This window comes from Chlorocebus sabaeus, chromosome 16, assembly GCF_047675955.1.
Source record: "Chlorocebus sabaeus isolate Y175 chromosome 16, mChlSab1.0.hap1, whole genome shotgun sequence".
Taxonomy (NCBI): Eukaryota; Metazoa; Chordata; class Mammalia; order Primates; family Cercopithecidae; genus Chlorocebus; species Chlorocebus sabaeus.
This window is the reverse complement of record NC_132919.1, coordinates 66294737-66309876: the sequence shown is the minus strand read 5'-3', so window position 1 is coordinate 66309876 and position 15140 is coordinate 66294737. Positions and strand designations below refer to the sequence as shown.

General features: G+C 49.4%; 1 protein-coding gene across 1 annotated transcript in view; it reads right to left on the bottom strand.

Annotated features, from left to right (window-relative positions):
• The window catches only part of PLEKHM1 (pleckstrin homology and RUN domain containing M1), a 56255-nt gene extending 50143 nt beyond the window's left edge, over positions 1-6112 (bottom strand). The window contains exon 1 of the mRNA XM_008012309.3: positions 6008-6112. The gene's annotated coding sequence lies outside the window, so the exon portion shown is untranslated. The remainder of the gene's footprint in view (positions 1-6007) is intronic.
• Between the last annotated feature and the right edge of the window lie 9028 nt (positions 6113-15140).

Genomic DNA, 15140 nt, shown 5'->3' with positions numbered 1-15140 from the left:
CTGCCTGAATGGGCCCCCCTTGGCCAAAGGGATTTCGAAGAAACCTAAAAACTGAGTTCAGGCCATGACAGGAAGTGGGGCGTGGGCCATGCCTCAGCCTAGCCTCTCCCTTTTGGAGCTTAGACACAACTGAGCAGCATTAACATTAAAACAGACTAAGACTGACAGAGCAGACTCTCAGCAATTAAGATACCAACTCCAACCTGACTCTGGTCTAACAACACATGGGAGATAACAGGCCCTAAAGGAAATCAAAGTATTTTACCACCAAGTGTATTTCTTTGATATATTTTGGAATGGCCCTGCAAAGCCATCTCTTGTGGGGAAAATTTATATCCTGCAGAGATTCCCTTCCCTTTCTCGGCCTTTTCCTGATCTAGGAGAGATTTAACTAAGAGTCTGACACCTTAGAGACATTTACCATCTATTCTCTTGAAGGCTTCATCTACATAACATGAACCTTGGCTTCCACAACCCACCTTATCTTAACCCCAAGCTTTTCTTTCTGCTGACTTTAACTCTTTAGGCAAAGTTCAACTCTTTCAACCAGTTGCCAATCAGGAAATCTTTTAATCCACTTTACCCTGCCCCCACCAATGTATACCTTACATGTATTAATTTATGTCTTTGCCTGTAACTTGGATAAAAATCAAGCTGTAACCCAATCACCTTGGGCACATGTTCTCAGGGCCTCCCAGGACTATGTCACGGGTCATGGTCCTCACATTTGGCTCAGAATAAACCTCTTCCAATATTTAACGGAGTTTGGCTTTTTCATCAACAGTGCCATCACCTCAGAGCTAGGATTCCAGGGGTAGTCTGGGAAGACCCCTTCGCTGGAGGCCGGGAACAGGGGGTGCAGGGGGACATTAAGGCCAGTGTGGCGGGAAAGGTTTCCTGGACAGCGCTGGAGCAGCATGAGGTTTGGAAAGCAGACAGGCAGGCTGGCCCTAAATGGTGGAAGGTGCTCTGATTGGATCTCTGGCCTCTGGGGATAGCAGAGGGCAAACAGGACACAGGGAGTCAGGACCCAGAGCCAACCTCCCTAAGTCAGGTCCCTTAGGAGGAAGCAGGCGTGTGTGGAGGACGGTTCCTGCAGACCCAGTAACGGGCCAGGCGCTGCAGACGGCCAGAAGAGCCCTCAGTCCTGACTACAGCCCCCTCTGACTGCCTCACCCTTCACCATGGTCTGCTCCCAGCTACCCAGGGATTCTCAGGGCCCTCCTCCGGAGACCAGTTCCCCATTCTGGCCACGGGGTGACAGGAAAAGGGGGTTGTATGCTATGGTGACTCTGCATCTAAGGTCACTTCCAGAAACAGGCCTGGTCTTGAGGTCAGGCTCTGTCAAGGCCACCGTTGTGCAGCTCAGCAGGCCACATCCAGCTTCTCTGGCTCCAAAACCCTGGGCTCCAATCCCAGTCCACAATTCCAATGGTCTAAGGCCCTCAGGCCCACCCTTCTAGACAGAGCCCAAAGCCCCAAAGTTGCCCTTCCCTTAGCCAGCTACAGGGCGGGACCCTAAGGGCCTAAACCCAATAATTTGAATAATAGCCCAGGCCCATTACAACCTCATTAACTAATTAGCTGAGAATAATAGAGTATTCACAGAGTATTCACTGGGAGGGACAGGCCATTGGTAAGTGGGTGCTCTGGCCAAGTAACTGTATGCTAAGAAAACAAAATAGGCCAGGTGCCGTAGGCCAGTTGCCATGGCCCACACCTGTAATCCCAGCACTTTGGGAGGCCGAGGCAGGAAGATCACTTGAGGTCAAATTAGCCGGGCATGGTGGCCCATGCCTGTAATACCAGCTACTCGGGAGGCTGAGGCAGGAGAACCGCTTGAACCCAGGAGGCAGAGGTTGCAGTGAGTCGAGATTGTGCCACTGCACTCCTGCCTGGGCAGCAAAGCAAGAATAAATAAATAAATAAATTATTTCTCTAAATAAATAAATAATAAAATAAACTGAAGCTAAGAGAGACAGGGCCAGACAAGAGAAGGGTCACTTGGCCTAAAACAGAGTCAGAAATGCCACAAAATGACTGACAAGAGCTCAGATAAATCCAGCAGAAGAGCCACTTGAAAATTCACAAGATAGGACTGAGCCTCTGGGGTTCCGCCCACAATGCAGGACACCTCTGTTTGTAGGCAGTCATAGCACCCTACCTATCCGTGTCTGTTCCATCATGCTCAGGGAGGCAGGGCTCAGATGGTCAGTGACATAAGAACTCATGGCGGGATCGGAAGGAGGCTTTGTGTCTCTTGACTGTGGGGACAGCACTGCGTCACCCACCCTGGTGGCCCAGACTCTGAATCTACCATCCTATGGAACTGGTTCCACTTTCTGTCCTCAAAATGCTCTTCATTGACACCAAGAACCAAAGTGAAGAGAGGCGTGGCTTCAAGGAGACCTACCTGAAGGGAGTAAGGCAAAGTTGGGCAACACTACCCAAGGGCCCTTGAACATGACCGGTGAAAGCTTAGCAGGGGAAAGGTGACTGGTGCCATTTAGGAAGTCCCAAACCACACCAAGTTTACTGCCACCCTATGTATTGATTCACCCTCACATAGCTCTCCAGAGTGCAGAAAGCAGGCTTCTCTGATGTTCCTCTCTAACCTCATTTAATTCTTACAGCAATCCCGTGAAAGAGTAATTATCCCTATTTTACAGAAGACAAAACTGAGGCTCAGTAGCAATGGGTCTCGGGTAAAGGACAGAACTCTCTGGTTTCTTCATCCCAACTCCTGCATCTTTCCCTGGACCAAAAGGCCTCAGGTCTTTGGCTCAAGTTCAGGCAAACTATTATTTATTCTTCAGAGGTACTCGGAAGCTCCATTTCATCACAGAAGGTCTAAAACCAAAAAGAAACAGTTCTGTCAATCAGATTTATAGCCCCAACCAGCTGAGCCCAGGTCCTACCAATGCTCCTGAAGTCTCAGAGCTATACTTTCTTAAATGTTCCAACATAGTTAGGAAGGAACAGTTCCGGTTGGTTTCCTGCATTATACTACCTGGCCTTCTCTATATGTCCAATTTCACTTCCTCCAGAGATCAAGGAAGCAAAAAAAGAGAATGACTTGGATGAGACTTACATTAAAAGAAGAAAGGTATAACTTGGTTTCACCACTCTCAAAACACTCCACCATCAGTGAACAGCAACCTCTTCTCTCGAGGGACTTCTCAGCCACTCCCCCAAGGCCTTCTCTCCACTGCCTGAATTGTGTAACTGGCTGTTCAGAGCCACAGCCTGGCTTTAAGCCATCCAACTGCTGTACCAATTGATGAGTCATGTTTTTTCAATTGGAAAAGAATGACAAAGTTATCCTCTGATTCAGAAAGGCAGCTGATCTTTCAGGCATGTGAGTGCTGACTGAGGAAACTGCACCCCTGTCCACCTGAGGAAAGCTGGATTTCTGTGATGGGTGGGGTGGTGGGGGTCGGAGCTTTGAAGCAATTAAATACCAGATGAAAGGTGAGAAACTTCTAGCTTGTGATTCCCAGACTCAGGGCTAGTGGATGAGGGCAGAATTGTGGAGTCAGTGAACACTGGCTATCTTTCTTTCCTCCCTCCTTCCTTCCATCCAATAACACCCATCTTCCCTATATTCTTGTCCCATATCCCAGAGGATTCTAACAAGGACCAAACTCTGAATGAAAACAGGACTGTTGCCTCACCCATTCACCAATGTATTTCTAGTACCTAGAACAGTGCTTGGCAAACACTGGTGCTCAAAAAATAAGCTGTTGAATAAATTGATTAATAAAAACAAGACATAGGGCAGGTATCTCGATTTCACCCAATGTGGGAAGTTGGGGTATAACAACTGTTAAGTGCTGGGGCAACTGTGGAGCTCCTGTCATTAAGCCAAGCTGCCAATAAGGCTGAAAACAACTTAAATATACTGTATATTAATGGGAGGACATTGACGGTAAACAGTATTCACTTTTTCAAAGGAGTACGACTATAAATGGCAAGCAGAGACAATGTTCTTTGGGGCCCTTTAAAACTGCAATCAGCCAGACACCGTGGCTCACGCCTGTAATCAATCACAGCACTTTGGGAGGCCGAGGTGGGTGGATCACCTGAGGTCGGGAGTTGGAGACCAGCCTCATCAACAGAGAAACCTCTATCTCTACTAAAAATACAAAACTAGCCAGGCATGGTGGTGTATGCCTGTAATCCCAGCTACTTGGGAGGCTGAGGCAGGAGAATCACTTGAACCTGGGAGGCAGACGTTGCGGTGAGCCGAGATCGTGCCACTGCACTCCAGCCTGGGCAACAAGAGTAAAACTCCATTGCAAAAAAAAAAAGAAAGAAAGAAAGAAAGAAACTGCAATCAAATGGCTCACCCATCTGATGCCGGGTCCTCGCGATTCAGAGAAAATGTGTACCAAAAAGCCCCCTGGAAACTATAAACGCTGAGCATGAGACTTGGGTGCCTCTGGAACGTCCTTCTCCCTCAGCTACTCTGAGATAACGTGGTTCCTGTGTTCATGGAACCTAAGTGACCAAAAGTCAATGATCCAGCACTTGCAAGAAAAGAAAGCGATTCAAGAGCCTCTGTACCCACCTAGACCTCAGCCTCCCCAGGAGCTACTCACCTATACTCTTCACAACAGGTAACACTGCCTCTGACACCCATCATATCCCCTGAATTCAGCATCAGGATTGATCTGCCATCAGCTCTGGCAGGGAGAGGCCCTGACAAGTGCCAGGAAAAGGAACATGAACAATGTTCTGTGACCACAGCCAACACCACGCAGAACTTCCCAGAGGCTCTCCACCAGCCAGAAGGAAGTGACAGCTTCCATGATTCTGTGCTAAGTGAGCTGAGTAAGTGGCCATCTCTCACCTTCCAGATATTTGAATGATACCTACCATTCCAGCAGCCAGCACAAGTCATTTAATATAAATGCCAGAAACACAGTCCCTGAGGACAGGTACAGGAGACCAGATGCCAGGAAAAACCCTGGCCCCACCCAAGAGTTGGGGAGAGCCCACTGTTCCTCCACCCTTATTTACCATCTGAGCCCCTACACCCGCCAATCATGCTGCTCAGTCTCTAACTGCGGGTCTGAGTGAACACCTACATTTGGCTGTTGAGGGGCAGCTGGTGGAGTTGGCAGGAGACTCTGCACTAAAGTTCTCAGGTTGAATGAGAGTTGGGTCCAGGGAAGGAATGGACGCAGAGTTGGGGTGAAGAGTTGCGGTCGGTCAGCGGGGGTGAAAGGACATGGAGATGTCATTTTTAACAAGACTGGGTGAGGGTGGTAGGAAAGGAGGCAGCAAGAGTTAGGGATAGTTTGGCAAAGACTTAGGGATGGGGTGTCCTCAGTACGGCAGGAGACGCAAAGGAAGGTATACAGAGGGCGAGGAGACTAAGGACGAGAAGACACAGTTAAGACTTGGAATAAGGCTGAGATCGGAGTTATCCGGAAGAAAGCGGTGAGCTCAACAGGGCACTTACTTTGGGGGTGGGTCTTAGATGAGAAGGCAGAGGTAGAGTGTTTGAGATGAGCAGATCTTGGGGAGCTGGACAGGGGATAGGGGTGACTGGGATAAGAAAGCTGAGCCAGAGAAGGGGAAACCTGAATGGTGGGTCTTGGGGACGTGAGCGAGGAGCATCGGGATTACCAGAGGGTTCGGGAGAGACGACGAGGTGTGTCAGGGCGGGGCGAAGAGACGTGGCCGAGATCGGGGTTGGAACTAAGGTAAAGTGGGGTCACGAGTGAAGCTGCATTTAAGCAAGACCGCCGGTGAAGGAATGCGGGCGCGGGTTGGGGGCTGGACAGACGTGGGGCACGGGGCCACAGCGGCGGTGCAGGGGGAAGGCTGGGTGGGAGCGGGGCGGGCGCGGGCTGGGCAGAGCTGAGGGCTCTGAAGCCGGGCAGTCTCAGGGTAACCAGGCGCTGGGGATCGCGGAGGGAGCAGGAGGCCCACCGCCCGTTCGCGCCTCGGCCCCGGCGCCCCTCCGCCGCCCTCCTCGCATCTTGACCCCCTAACTCACCAAGCGGAGCGAGGAGCGAGGCTGGGGACGCTCCCGGCCGCAGCAGCTCCTCAGCACTCGGAGCAGACGATGCGGCCTCTCGGCCACTGACAACAGGAAGCGGCGCCCGCGGCCCCTGACGCCATCACGTTGGCTCGGCGCTCCGGCCCTGCCCCCGGCCCGCCGTGCCAATCGCGCGGCCCGAAGGAGCCTTGGGGCGGGGCCAGCTGCTCCCGGAAGTCCCTGGGAGCTGAGCTCCAGGGCAGATGCGAGGTGTAGGAGGCTGGGGAACCGGGAGCGCCTGCGGGGCGCAAATAGGCGAAGGCACCGGTGTCAGGGGGAACGAGTCTGTTACCGCCCGCCTCCCGCAGGTCTACGTCAAACTAGATCCTGGCTTCTGGGTTCCTGACCTCGTTTGGCCTCAGAACCATCTATGCAACATTGGGGCTGTCACTTCGCCTCCCTCAGTTGAAGAGTTCCCACTTGTGAGTGGGACTAACAACGCCTGCCCTATCTTTGCCTCCCCGAGGGCAGCAGTGCAGCCCGTGGGGCGGAGCCGGGACCCAAACTGGAGCCTCCGCCTTTCGCTTCAGGATAAACATAGCTGTTTTGACCATGCCTTATCCCAAGGGAACGCCTTGAGGTCCCCTTGGGCACTCTCCCGTGTGTAACTCGCCCATTAGCACCGCCTGGCACGAAGCTTAGGGGCCCGGTTATTCTCTTCTAGCCATGTAGAGGATTTCTTTGTTCCTTTCTGTTTTTGTTTTTGAGACAGGGTCTCACTGTGTCGCCCAGACTGGAGTGCTGTGGCGGCTCACTACCTCACACGTCAGCCTCCAAGTAGCTGGGACTACAGGCGTGCACCACCACGCCCAGCTAATTTTTTCATTTTAAAAACTTTATTTATTTTGTAGAGACGGGGTCTCACTGTGTTGCCTAGCCTGGTCTCCAACTCCTGGCCTCAGGCGATCCTCATGACTCGGCCTCCCAAAGCGCTGGGATTACAGGCATGAACCTCCACACCTGGCCTGTATGTCTCCTTTCTAACACAAAAGTGACATTGCTCTTTCAGATGAACTAGGGACAAAATGTCATCAGTGGTGACCACAGCTAGTGAAGAGCAGGGCAGGGAGTGTTGGCAGGGACCCATGCTCTGGACACTTTATACTTGCAGGCTTTGGTCAATTGGGAGCCTAGGGCCTCAGTGTGGATGAGGAGAGGTGCTGCTACATGCCAGTCCTAAGTGGGCACAGGGGTTGGCTGGGGAACGGACCAGTTCTTGGAAGCAAGCTTCACTACCCTCGGCCTGGGCGTCCTGTGCTCTTTTGGCTTCTCTGGGTAGGAAGGTGTCCCTCCTTTCTCTGCAAAGGTCAGAGTCCTGCTGTCTGCTTTCAAGTATAAAACCAGCACTTGGGAGTGTGACTCCGGACTGTATGAGGGCCACCCTTTCAGTAATCCTCTCTCCAGGAGTGAGAACCTCCCCTTCTCAATTTTAGACTAGATGGGTCTGAGTGTGTTTAGTGCGGTTAATGGTTGAGCAGGAAGATTAGAAATAAGGACATAGACACAAACTACTCTCTTGGTATTAAACTCATTTTAAACGAAGTGGAAAGTAAGGGATTTAGTAGGGAAATCATTTCACCTTGGCAAAAGGATAGTATACAACTGGCACAGCATGATCCTTGGTGGCTTGGCACAATCACTCCCTGTCCCCCATCAAGCACATAATGTCCCTCAGTAATTCCACTGCGTTTTTGTGCAGCGGCTGTGTGCTGGCGCTGTGGGGAACCCCTCGGTAATGTCTTGTCTGCTTTTTAGGAACCCCTATCTCCTCGTCTTCTCTTACTTCCCAAGCCACCTCGCTTCTGTGAAAGGTCTGCAGGCTTGTCTACCTTCTCTCAGCTTGCTCTGCATGCCTTGGGGAAGCTGCATAAAGCATGGATCATGAAGGAGGGGGAGCGGAGAAGAGGGAAATGCATGTTTCCACAAATGGACCATGAGCCCACCAGGCAGACTCCAGATGGGGAAAAAAAACCCCTCACATTATCATGTGACTTACACAAGAAAAAAGGTACCCGCAAAGGGCCAAGGGACCAGAGAGGAGAACTTGAGAGGTATCCCAGAGGAGGCGACTTTTGATGTGAGCTTTCTAGGTGAGTAAAGGGCATCACAGGTGAAGAGCCTGGCTGGTAAGTGGCCAGCAGACAGGAATACAGGCTGTGCTCAGGGGAGGGTGCACCCAGAGGTGGGGAGGAAGGTAGGAAGTGGAAAAGGAGGCTGGGCGCGGTGGGTCATGCCTGTAATTCCAGCACTTTGGGTGACTGAGGCAGTTGGATCACTTGAGGTCAGGAGTTCAAGACCAGCCTGGCCAACATGGTGAAACCCATCTCTACTAAAAATACAAAAATTAGCCAGGTGTGGTGGTGTGTGCCTGTAGTCCCAGCTGCTAGGGAGGCTGAGGTATGAGAATTGCTTGAACCCGGGAGGCAGAGATTGCAGTGAACCAAGATAGTGCCACTGCACTCCAGCCTGGGTGACAGAGTGAGATCGTGTCTCAAAAAATTTTTAAAATAATAATAATAAAATAAAAAATAAAAATAAAAGCAAGTGAGAAAGGAAAGGGTAAGGGGAGAGGGCCGGAATGGAAGGGGAGCTGAAGACAGACTGAGCAAGGCAGAGTTGGAGGCCAGTGCAGGAAGGGCTCAAAACATTTGCAAGGACGGTTCACATCCCACTGGTCTGTCAGCTTAGATTTAAAGCACTACCCAGAGTTACTCAAAGCCAGACGGGAGAACTGCAAGCATCAGAATGCCCTGGGGACAGGTCCAAAATGCAGATTCCTAACCCCACACTAACCCTAAAGAATCACTCTAGGATGAGGTCCAAGAATTTGGACTTGACCCCACCTCTCTTGTCCCCTGCCCTCACCACTGGGGACCTAAAGGATAATAAAAGGGGGGAATCTCTGCCTTAAATAATCCCTTTTGGCAGTTACTTTCTGTTTTCAAACTTCAAGTCTGTCCTCCGGGACTAACCTAGGAGATGAGGGGTAAGGGAATTAACATTTATGGAAAATGGAGGAACCCACTTAGGCACCTGTGTTCACCTTATATTCCTTATCAGCCACCTGAAAGGTGTGTGCTACCATTATCTCCATTGTATGGATGAGAAAATAGGTTTAAAAGAAGTTAAGTGGCCGGGCATGGTGGCTCATGCCTATAATCCCAGCACTTTGGGAGGCCGAGATCATGAGTGGGTGGATCATGAGATCAAGAGATCCAGGCCATCCTGGCCAACATGGTGAAACCCTGTCTCTACTAAAAATACAAACAATTAGCTGGGTGTGGTGGCACATGCCTGTAGTCCCAGCTACTCAGGAGGCTGAAGCAGGAGAATAGCTTGAACCCAGGAGGCAGAGGTTGCAGTGAGCCAAGATCACGCCACTGCACTCCAGCCTGGTGACAGAGTGAGACTTCGTCTCTAAAAAGATAAAATGAAAAACAAAAAAAAAGAGGTTAAGTAACTTGTGGGGGGCCATAGCCACAGATCTAGTAAGTGCTAGAAGTAGGATTCTTACCTAGTTCTTTCTGATTCTAGTTGCAGCTTTGTTCAGTGGGTTTTAGAGCCAGAGCTGCTTAGGTTTGAATCTGACTCTACCCCATATTATTTGCTGGGACTTCCTTAAAACAGTGTGGGGCCCAGGGCATCCCAATGAGTATGGGGCTAAGACAGCTGCCACAGAGTCAGCATTTTTCACAGGCCCCTTGAGATAGCACTTAAGACAGAAATTTCTAAATTGAATTTTACTGATGTTCAGGAGAGAGGAGTAAGTCACAACGCCCCTTGGCCCTCAGCCCCAAGCAGAGAGCCCAGAGTGTGTGACCTCAGGCAAGTGCCAAAACCTCTCTGAGCCTCAGTTCCTCATTTGTAAACTGGGGCTAATGTCAGTTGATGTGAGGATCAAATATGATGCTATCCTGGCTGGGCACAGTGGCTCACGCCTGTAATCCCATAACTTTGGAAGGCTGAGGTGGGTGGATTGCTCGAGGCCGCCAGGAGTTCGAAACCAGCCTGACCAACATGGTGAAACCCCATCTCTACCAAAGATACAAAAATTAGCCAGGCATGGTGGTGCATGCCTGTAGTCCCAGCTACTTGGGAGGCTGAGGCACAAGAATCGCTTGAACCCGGGAGGCGGAGGTTGCAGTGAGCTGAGATTGCCCTACTGCACTGCAGCCACCATGACAGAGTGAGACTCTGTTCCAAAACAACCACCAACAAAAAAAAAAAAAAAGAAAAAAAAAAAGAAAAAGCTGATATCCTTAATGCAAGTTCTGGCCTGTAGTTAAGTGCTCAAAGACAAACAGCTGTTACTATTCCAGTTCTGGCTAACTTTCACCCTGCCAGTTGGGCAGGTCCTTGCCTTCCTTTGCTCTTTTAAGCACTTGAATGAGAGCCTTTCTTGTCTGAACCCCAGATACATCCTTACTTGGCATCTGATTGAAATCATAAAACTAGCGTTAATGCACCCTCCTCTCTGGACCCTGGAATCACTGGTGTGCTCTTCAGTTTTGTTGTAGGAAGCTGTTTCTTTCCACTCTCTCTTTTTAAAAAATTTGATTAAAAGCCGGGCGCGGTGGCTCAAGCCTGTAATCCCAGCACTTTGGGAGGCTGAGACGGGCGGATCACGAGGTCAGGAGATCGAGACCATCCTGGCTAACACGGTGAAACCTCGTCTCTACTAAAAAATACAAAAAACTAGCCGGGCGAGGTGGGGCGCCTGTAGTCCCGGCTACTCAGGAGGCTGAGGCAGGAGAATGGCGGGAACCTGGGAGGTGGAGCTTGCAGTGAGCTGAGATCCGGCCACAGCACTCCAGCCTGGGTGACAGAACGAGACTCCGTCTCAAAAAAAAAAAAAAAAAAAAAAAAAAAAAAAAAAAATTTGATTAAAAAGTGTTATTATACACATGGTTTACAATTCAATCAAATGAAGCGGAATGGGGATGAAACATAACGAAAAACAGCAGTACATTGTCCCCACCCTTCTGGGGGAGCAGGCTTTCAGCAGAATCTTCTGGTGCTTCTCCCTGCATCTCCTACACGTCTCATTGTTTTTATTTTATTATTATTATTATTTTTGAGACACAGTCTTGCTCTGTCACCCAGGCTGGAGTTCTGTGGCGCCATCTTGGCTCACTGCAACCTCCGCCTCCTGGATTCAAGTAATGCTCCTGCCTCAGCCTCCCTACTAGCTGGGATTACAGGCACATGCCACCACGCCCAGCTAATTTTGTATTTTTAGTAGTCGCAGGGTTTCACCATGTTGTCAAGGCTGATCTCAAACTTCTGACCACACATGATCCACCCGCCTTGGCCTCTCAAAGTGCTGGGATTACAGGCGTGAGCCACCGTGCCCAGCTGTCTCATAGTTTTAGACACTATCTATTGCCTTCCTAGTAAACCAGGCAAGGCCTTAGCTCTTTGACACCCTAGCCCTGTCCATTCTTGAGGTTTGGTTATGCCACAATTTGTAGAAAATTAACAGTGTTTACAGAATTGTGACTATATAAATATTATTCACCACAGAGCTTAATAATGTGCTGTGAGATCAGGCGCGGTGGCTCACGCCTATAATCCCAGCATTTTGGGAGGCCAAGGCAGGCGGATCACCTGAGGTCAGGAGTTCAAGACCAGCCTGACCAACATGGAGAAACCCTGTCTCTACTAAAAATACAAAAATTAGCCGGGCGTGGTGGTGCCCCCCTGTAGTCCCAGCTACTCGGGAGGCTGAGGCAGAGAATGACTTGAACCTGGGAGGCGGAGGTTGCAGTGAGCCGAGATCATGCCACTGCACTCCAGCCTGGGCAACAGAGTGAGACTCCATCTCAAAATAAAATAAAATAAAAATAAAATACACTCTGATGATGGCTGCTTCCCCCAAGGGTGCCTCATGCTCTCTCCTTTTCTTTCAGTGTCATCTACCATTATCATGCCCTCGTTCTCCTCCAGTGCTCTGGCAGAGTGGGTGGGGCCCATGCCCACAGTGCCCTCTCCGAGTTCTGTCCTCCATGTGCTCAAGTTATCCCCTAAACTTGTCACATGTGGTCATCCCGGAATTTGCTTAACTGCTTCCTGTTTTGGGGCCTTTATTTCCTGGCTCCCTTCTCTTCTTGCTTAATTTCCCCTGCCTTTGCTGCAGCACATACTCAGTTAAGAATCCCTTGGCCGGGCGCGGTGGCTCAAGCCTGTAATCCCAGCACTTTGGGAGGCCGAAGCGGGTGGATCACGAGGTCAGGAGATTGAGACCATCCTGGCTAACATGGTGAAACCCCGTCTCTACTAAAAAATACAAAAAACTAGCCGGGCGTGGTGGCGGGCGCCTGTAGTCCCAGCTACTCAGAGGCTGAGGCAGGAGAATGGCATAAACCCGGGAGGCGGAGCTTACAGTGAGCCGAGATCGGGCCACTGCACTCCAGCCTGGGTGACACAGCGAGACTCCGTCTCAAAAAAAAAAAAAAAAAGAATCCCTTTCTAACATTAAAAAAAGAAAAAGAGAATAGTTCTTGGACCTCCTCATGATAGAAGTTATATCTTTAGGCCAGGCATGGTGGCTCACATGTGTAATCCCAGCACTTTGGGAGGCCGAGGCAGGTGGATCACTTGAACTTAGGAGTTCAAGACCAGCCTGAGCAACATGGTAAAACCCTGTCTCTACAAAAAGTACAAAAATTAGCCAGGTGTGGTTGCATGTACCTGCAATCCCAGCTACTCAGGAAGCTGAGGGAGGAGAATCTCTTGAACCCAGGAGGCAGAGGTTGCAATGAGCTCTGATCATGCCACTGCACTCCAGCCTGGGCGACAGAGTGAGACCCTATCTCAAAAAAAAGAAAAAAAAAAAGTTGTATCTGTAATATCCATTAACTGAAAATAAAAATAAAAATACGGACCAAAAATTACCACGTGGACACACCTGCTTTTAAGTGAATTTGTGTGTTATTTATCACAGTCACATCTATGAACTTGTGAAAAACTGTTACTGGTTTAGGCTTAAGGGTTTGCTTGGTCTAGCTTCAATCTTAAATGGTGGGTGCGGCGGCTCACAATTTGGGAGGCCAAGGTAGGCAGATCGCTTAGTCCAGGAGTTGGAGACCTGCCTGAGCAACATGGCGAAACCCCATCTCTATAAAAAATTGAAAACTTAGCTGTGCACGGTCACGCGCGCCTGTAGTCCCAGATATTGGAGGGTGGTGAGGGGTGGCACTGAGGCGGGAGGATCACTTGAGGTCAGGAGGTCAAGGCTGCAGTGAGCCGAGGCTGAGTCACTGACTGCACTCCAGCCTGGGTGGCACAGCAAAACTGTCAAAAAAACAAAACAAAACTAACCAAACAAACAAAAACCAAAGTTGAATGCAGCGGCTCATGTTGAATGCAACAACTTGGAAGGCTCAGGCAGGAGGATAGCTTGAGGCCAGGAGTTTAAGACCAGCCTGGGCAACATAGTGAGGCCCTTGCCTCTGAAAAAATTAAAAATTAATAAAAACAAACCCTAGTAGCTTCAGTCTTTGATTCTCCATCCCTCATTTCATCCCTTTGTCTTCTGGTAATAAAATTTCCTTCTTGTTTTTCTTTTGGGATAAGTCACCTTCGCTCCCTGGGATTCTGCTGGGATTGAGTTACTGCCTTCCAGGCTCAAGCGATCCTCCCACCTCAGCCTCCCAAGTCTCTAAGACCACAGGCGCGTGCCACTATGCCTGGCTAATGTTTTGTATTTTTGTAGAGCCAGGGTTTTGCCATGTTTCCCAGGAATTTTTCCTTTAATGTTATCCTGCTACTTACTAATTCACTTTGTCACCCTGTGAGCTCATAAGAGCAGAGAGAGAGCAACAGGAGCTAAGAAACTCTAAGCTGTGAAAAAATATTAAATATGAAATCATGATAGCTATTACCTTAATTTGTTTTAGGCAAATTGCAAAGCAGTTTTTTGGGAACCACTGTCCCACTGCAGTGATTCCATATAGGGATTCCTAATTCCCAGTTTGTTTTTAAAATAATTTGTAAACACCTAATACAAATACATGATATGAAATTCAAGAGGTACAAAAGGGCATACAGCCCTGCACCCTCCCAGTTTCCCTCCCCGAAGGCAATCACCATTACCAGTTTCTTGTGTGTGCTTCCAGAGATTGTCTAACAGAACTTTGGTGATGAAAATGGTCGCCCGTGCTGCCCAGTTTGGTAGCCATTAGCCACACGGGGCAGTTGAACACTTCATATGTGGCCAGTGTGTCTTAGGAGCTGACTTTAAAAAAAAAATTTCTTTTTTTTTGAAGACACAGGGTCTTGCTCTGTTTACCAGACTGGTCTGCAGCCATATGTGAACATGGCCTCAAATTCCTGTTTATTTATTTTTTGAGACAGGGCCTCACTCTGTTGTCCAGGCTGGATTGCAGCAGTGCAGTCATAGCTCACTGCAACCTTGACCTCCTGGGCTCAAGAAATCCTCCCACCTCAGCCTCCTAAGTTGCTGGGACTACAGATGCAAGACACCACGTTTGGCTAATTTTTACAGTTTTAAATTTTTTGGCCGGGTGCAGTGGCTCATGCCTGTAATCTCAGCACTTTGGGAGGCTGAGGCGGGCAGATCACCTGAGGTCAGGAGTTCAAGAACAGCCTGGCCAACGTGGCAAAACCCTGTCTCTACCAAAAATACAAAAATTAGCTGGCTATGGTGGTGCGCACCTGTAGACCCAGCTACTTGGAGGCTGAGGCATGAGAATCACTTGAACCCAGGAGGCAGAGGTTGTAATAAGCTGAGACTGAGCCACTGCACTCCAGCCTGGGTGACAGAGTGAGACCTGTCTCAAAAATAATAATAATAATAATAATAATAATAATAATAAATAAATAAATAAATAATTTTTTTCGTAGAAAAGGGGTTTCACTATGTTGCCCAGGCTGGTCTCGAACTATTGGCCTCAAGCTATCCTCCCACTTGGCCTCCCAAAGTGCTGGGATTACAGGCGTGAGCCACCAGGCTCAACCTAAATTTCTATGTTAATAGCCATATGTGGCTAGTGGCTACTGTATCAGACCTCACAGTTCTATGCAGATAGCACACAGCATACAGTGCATACTATACATGCCCTACTACATC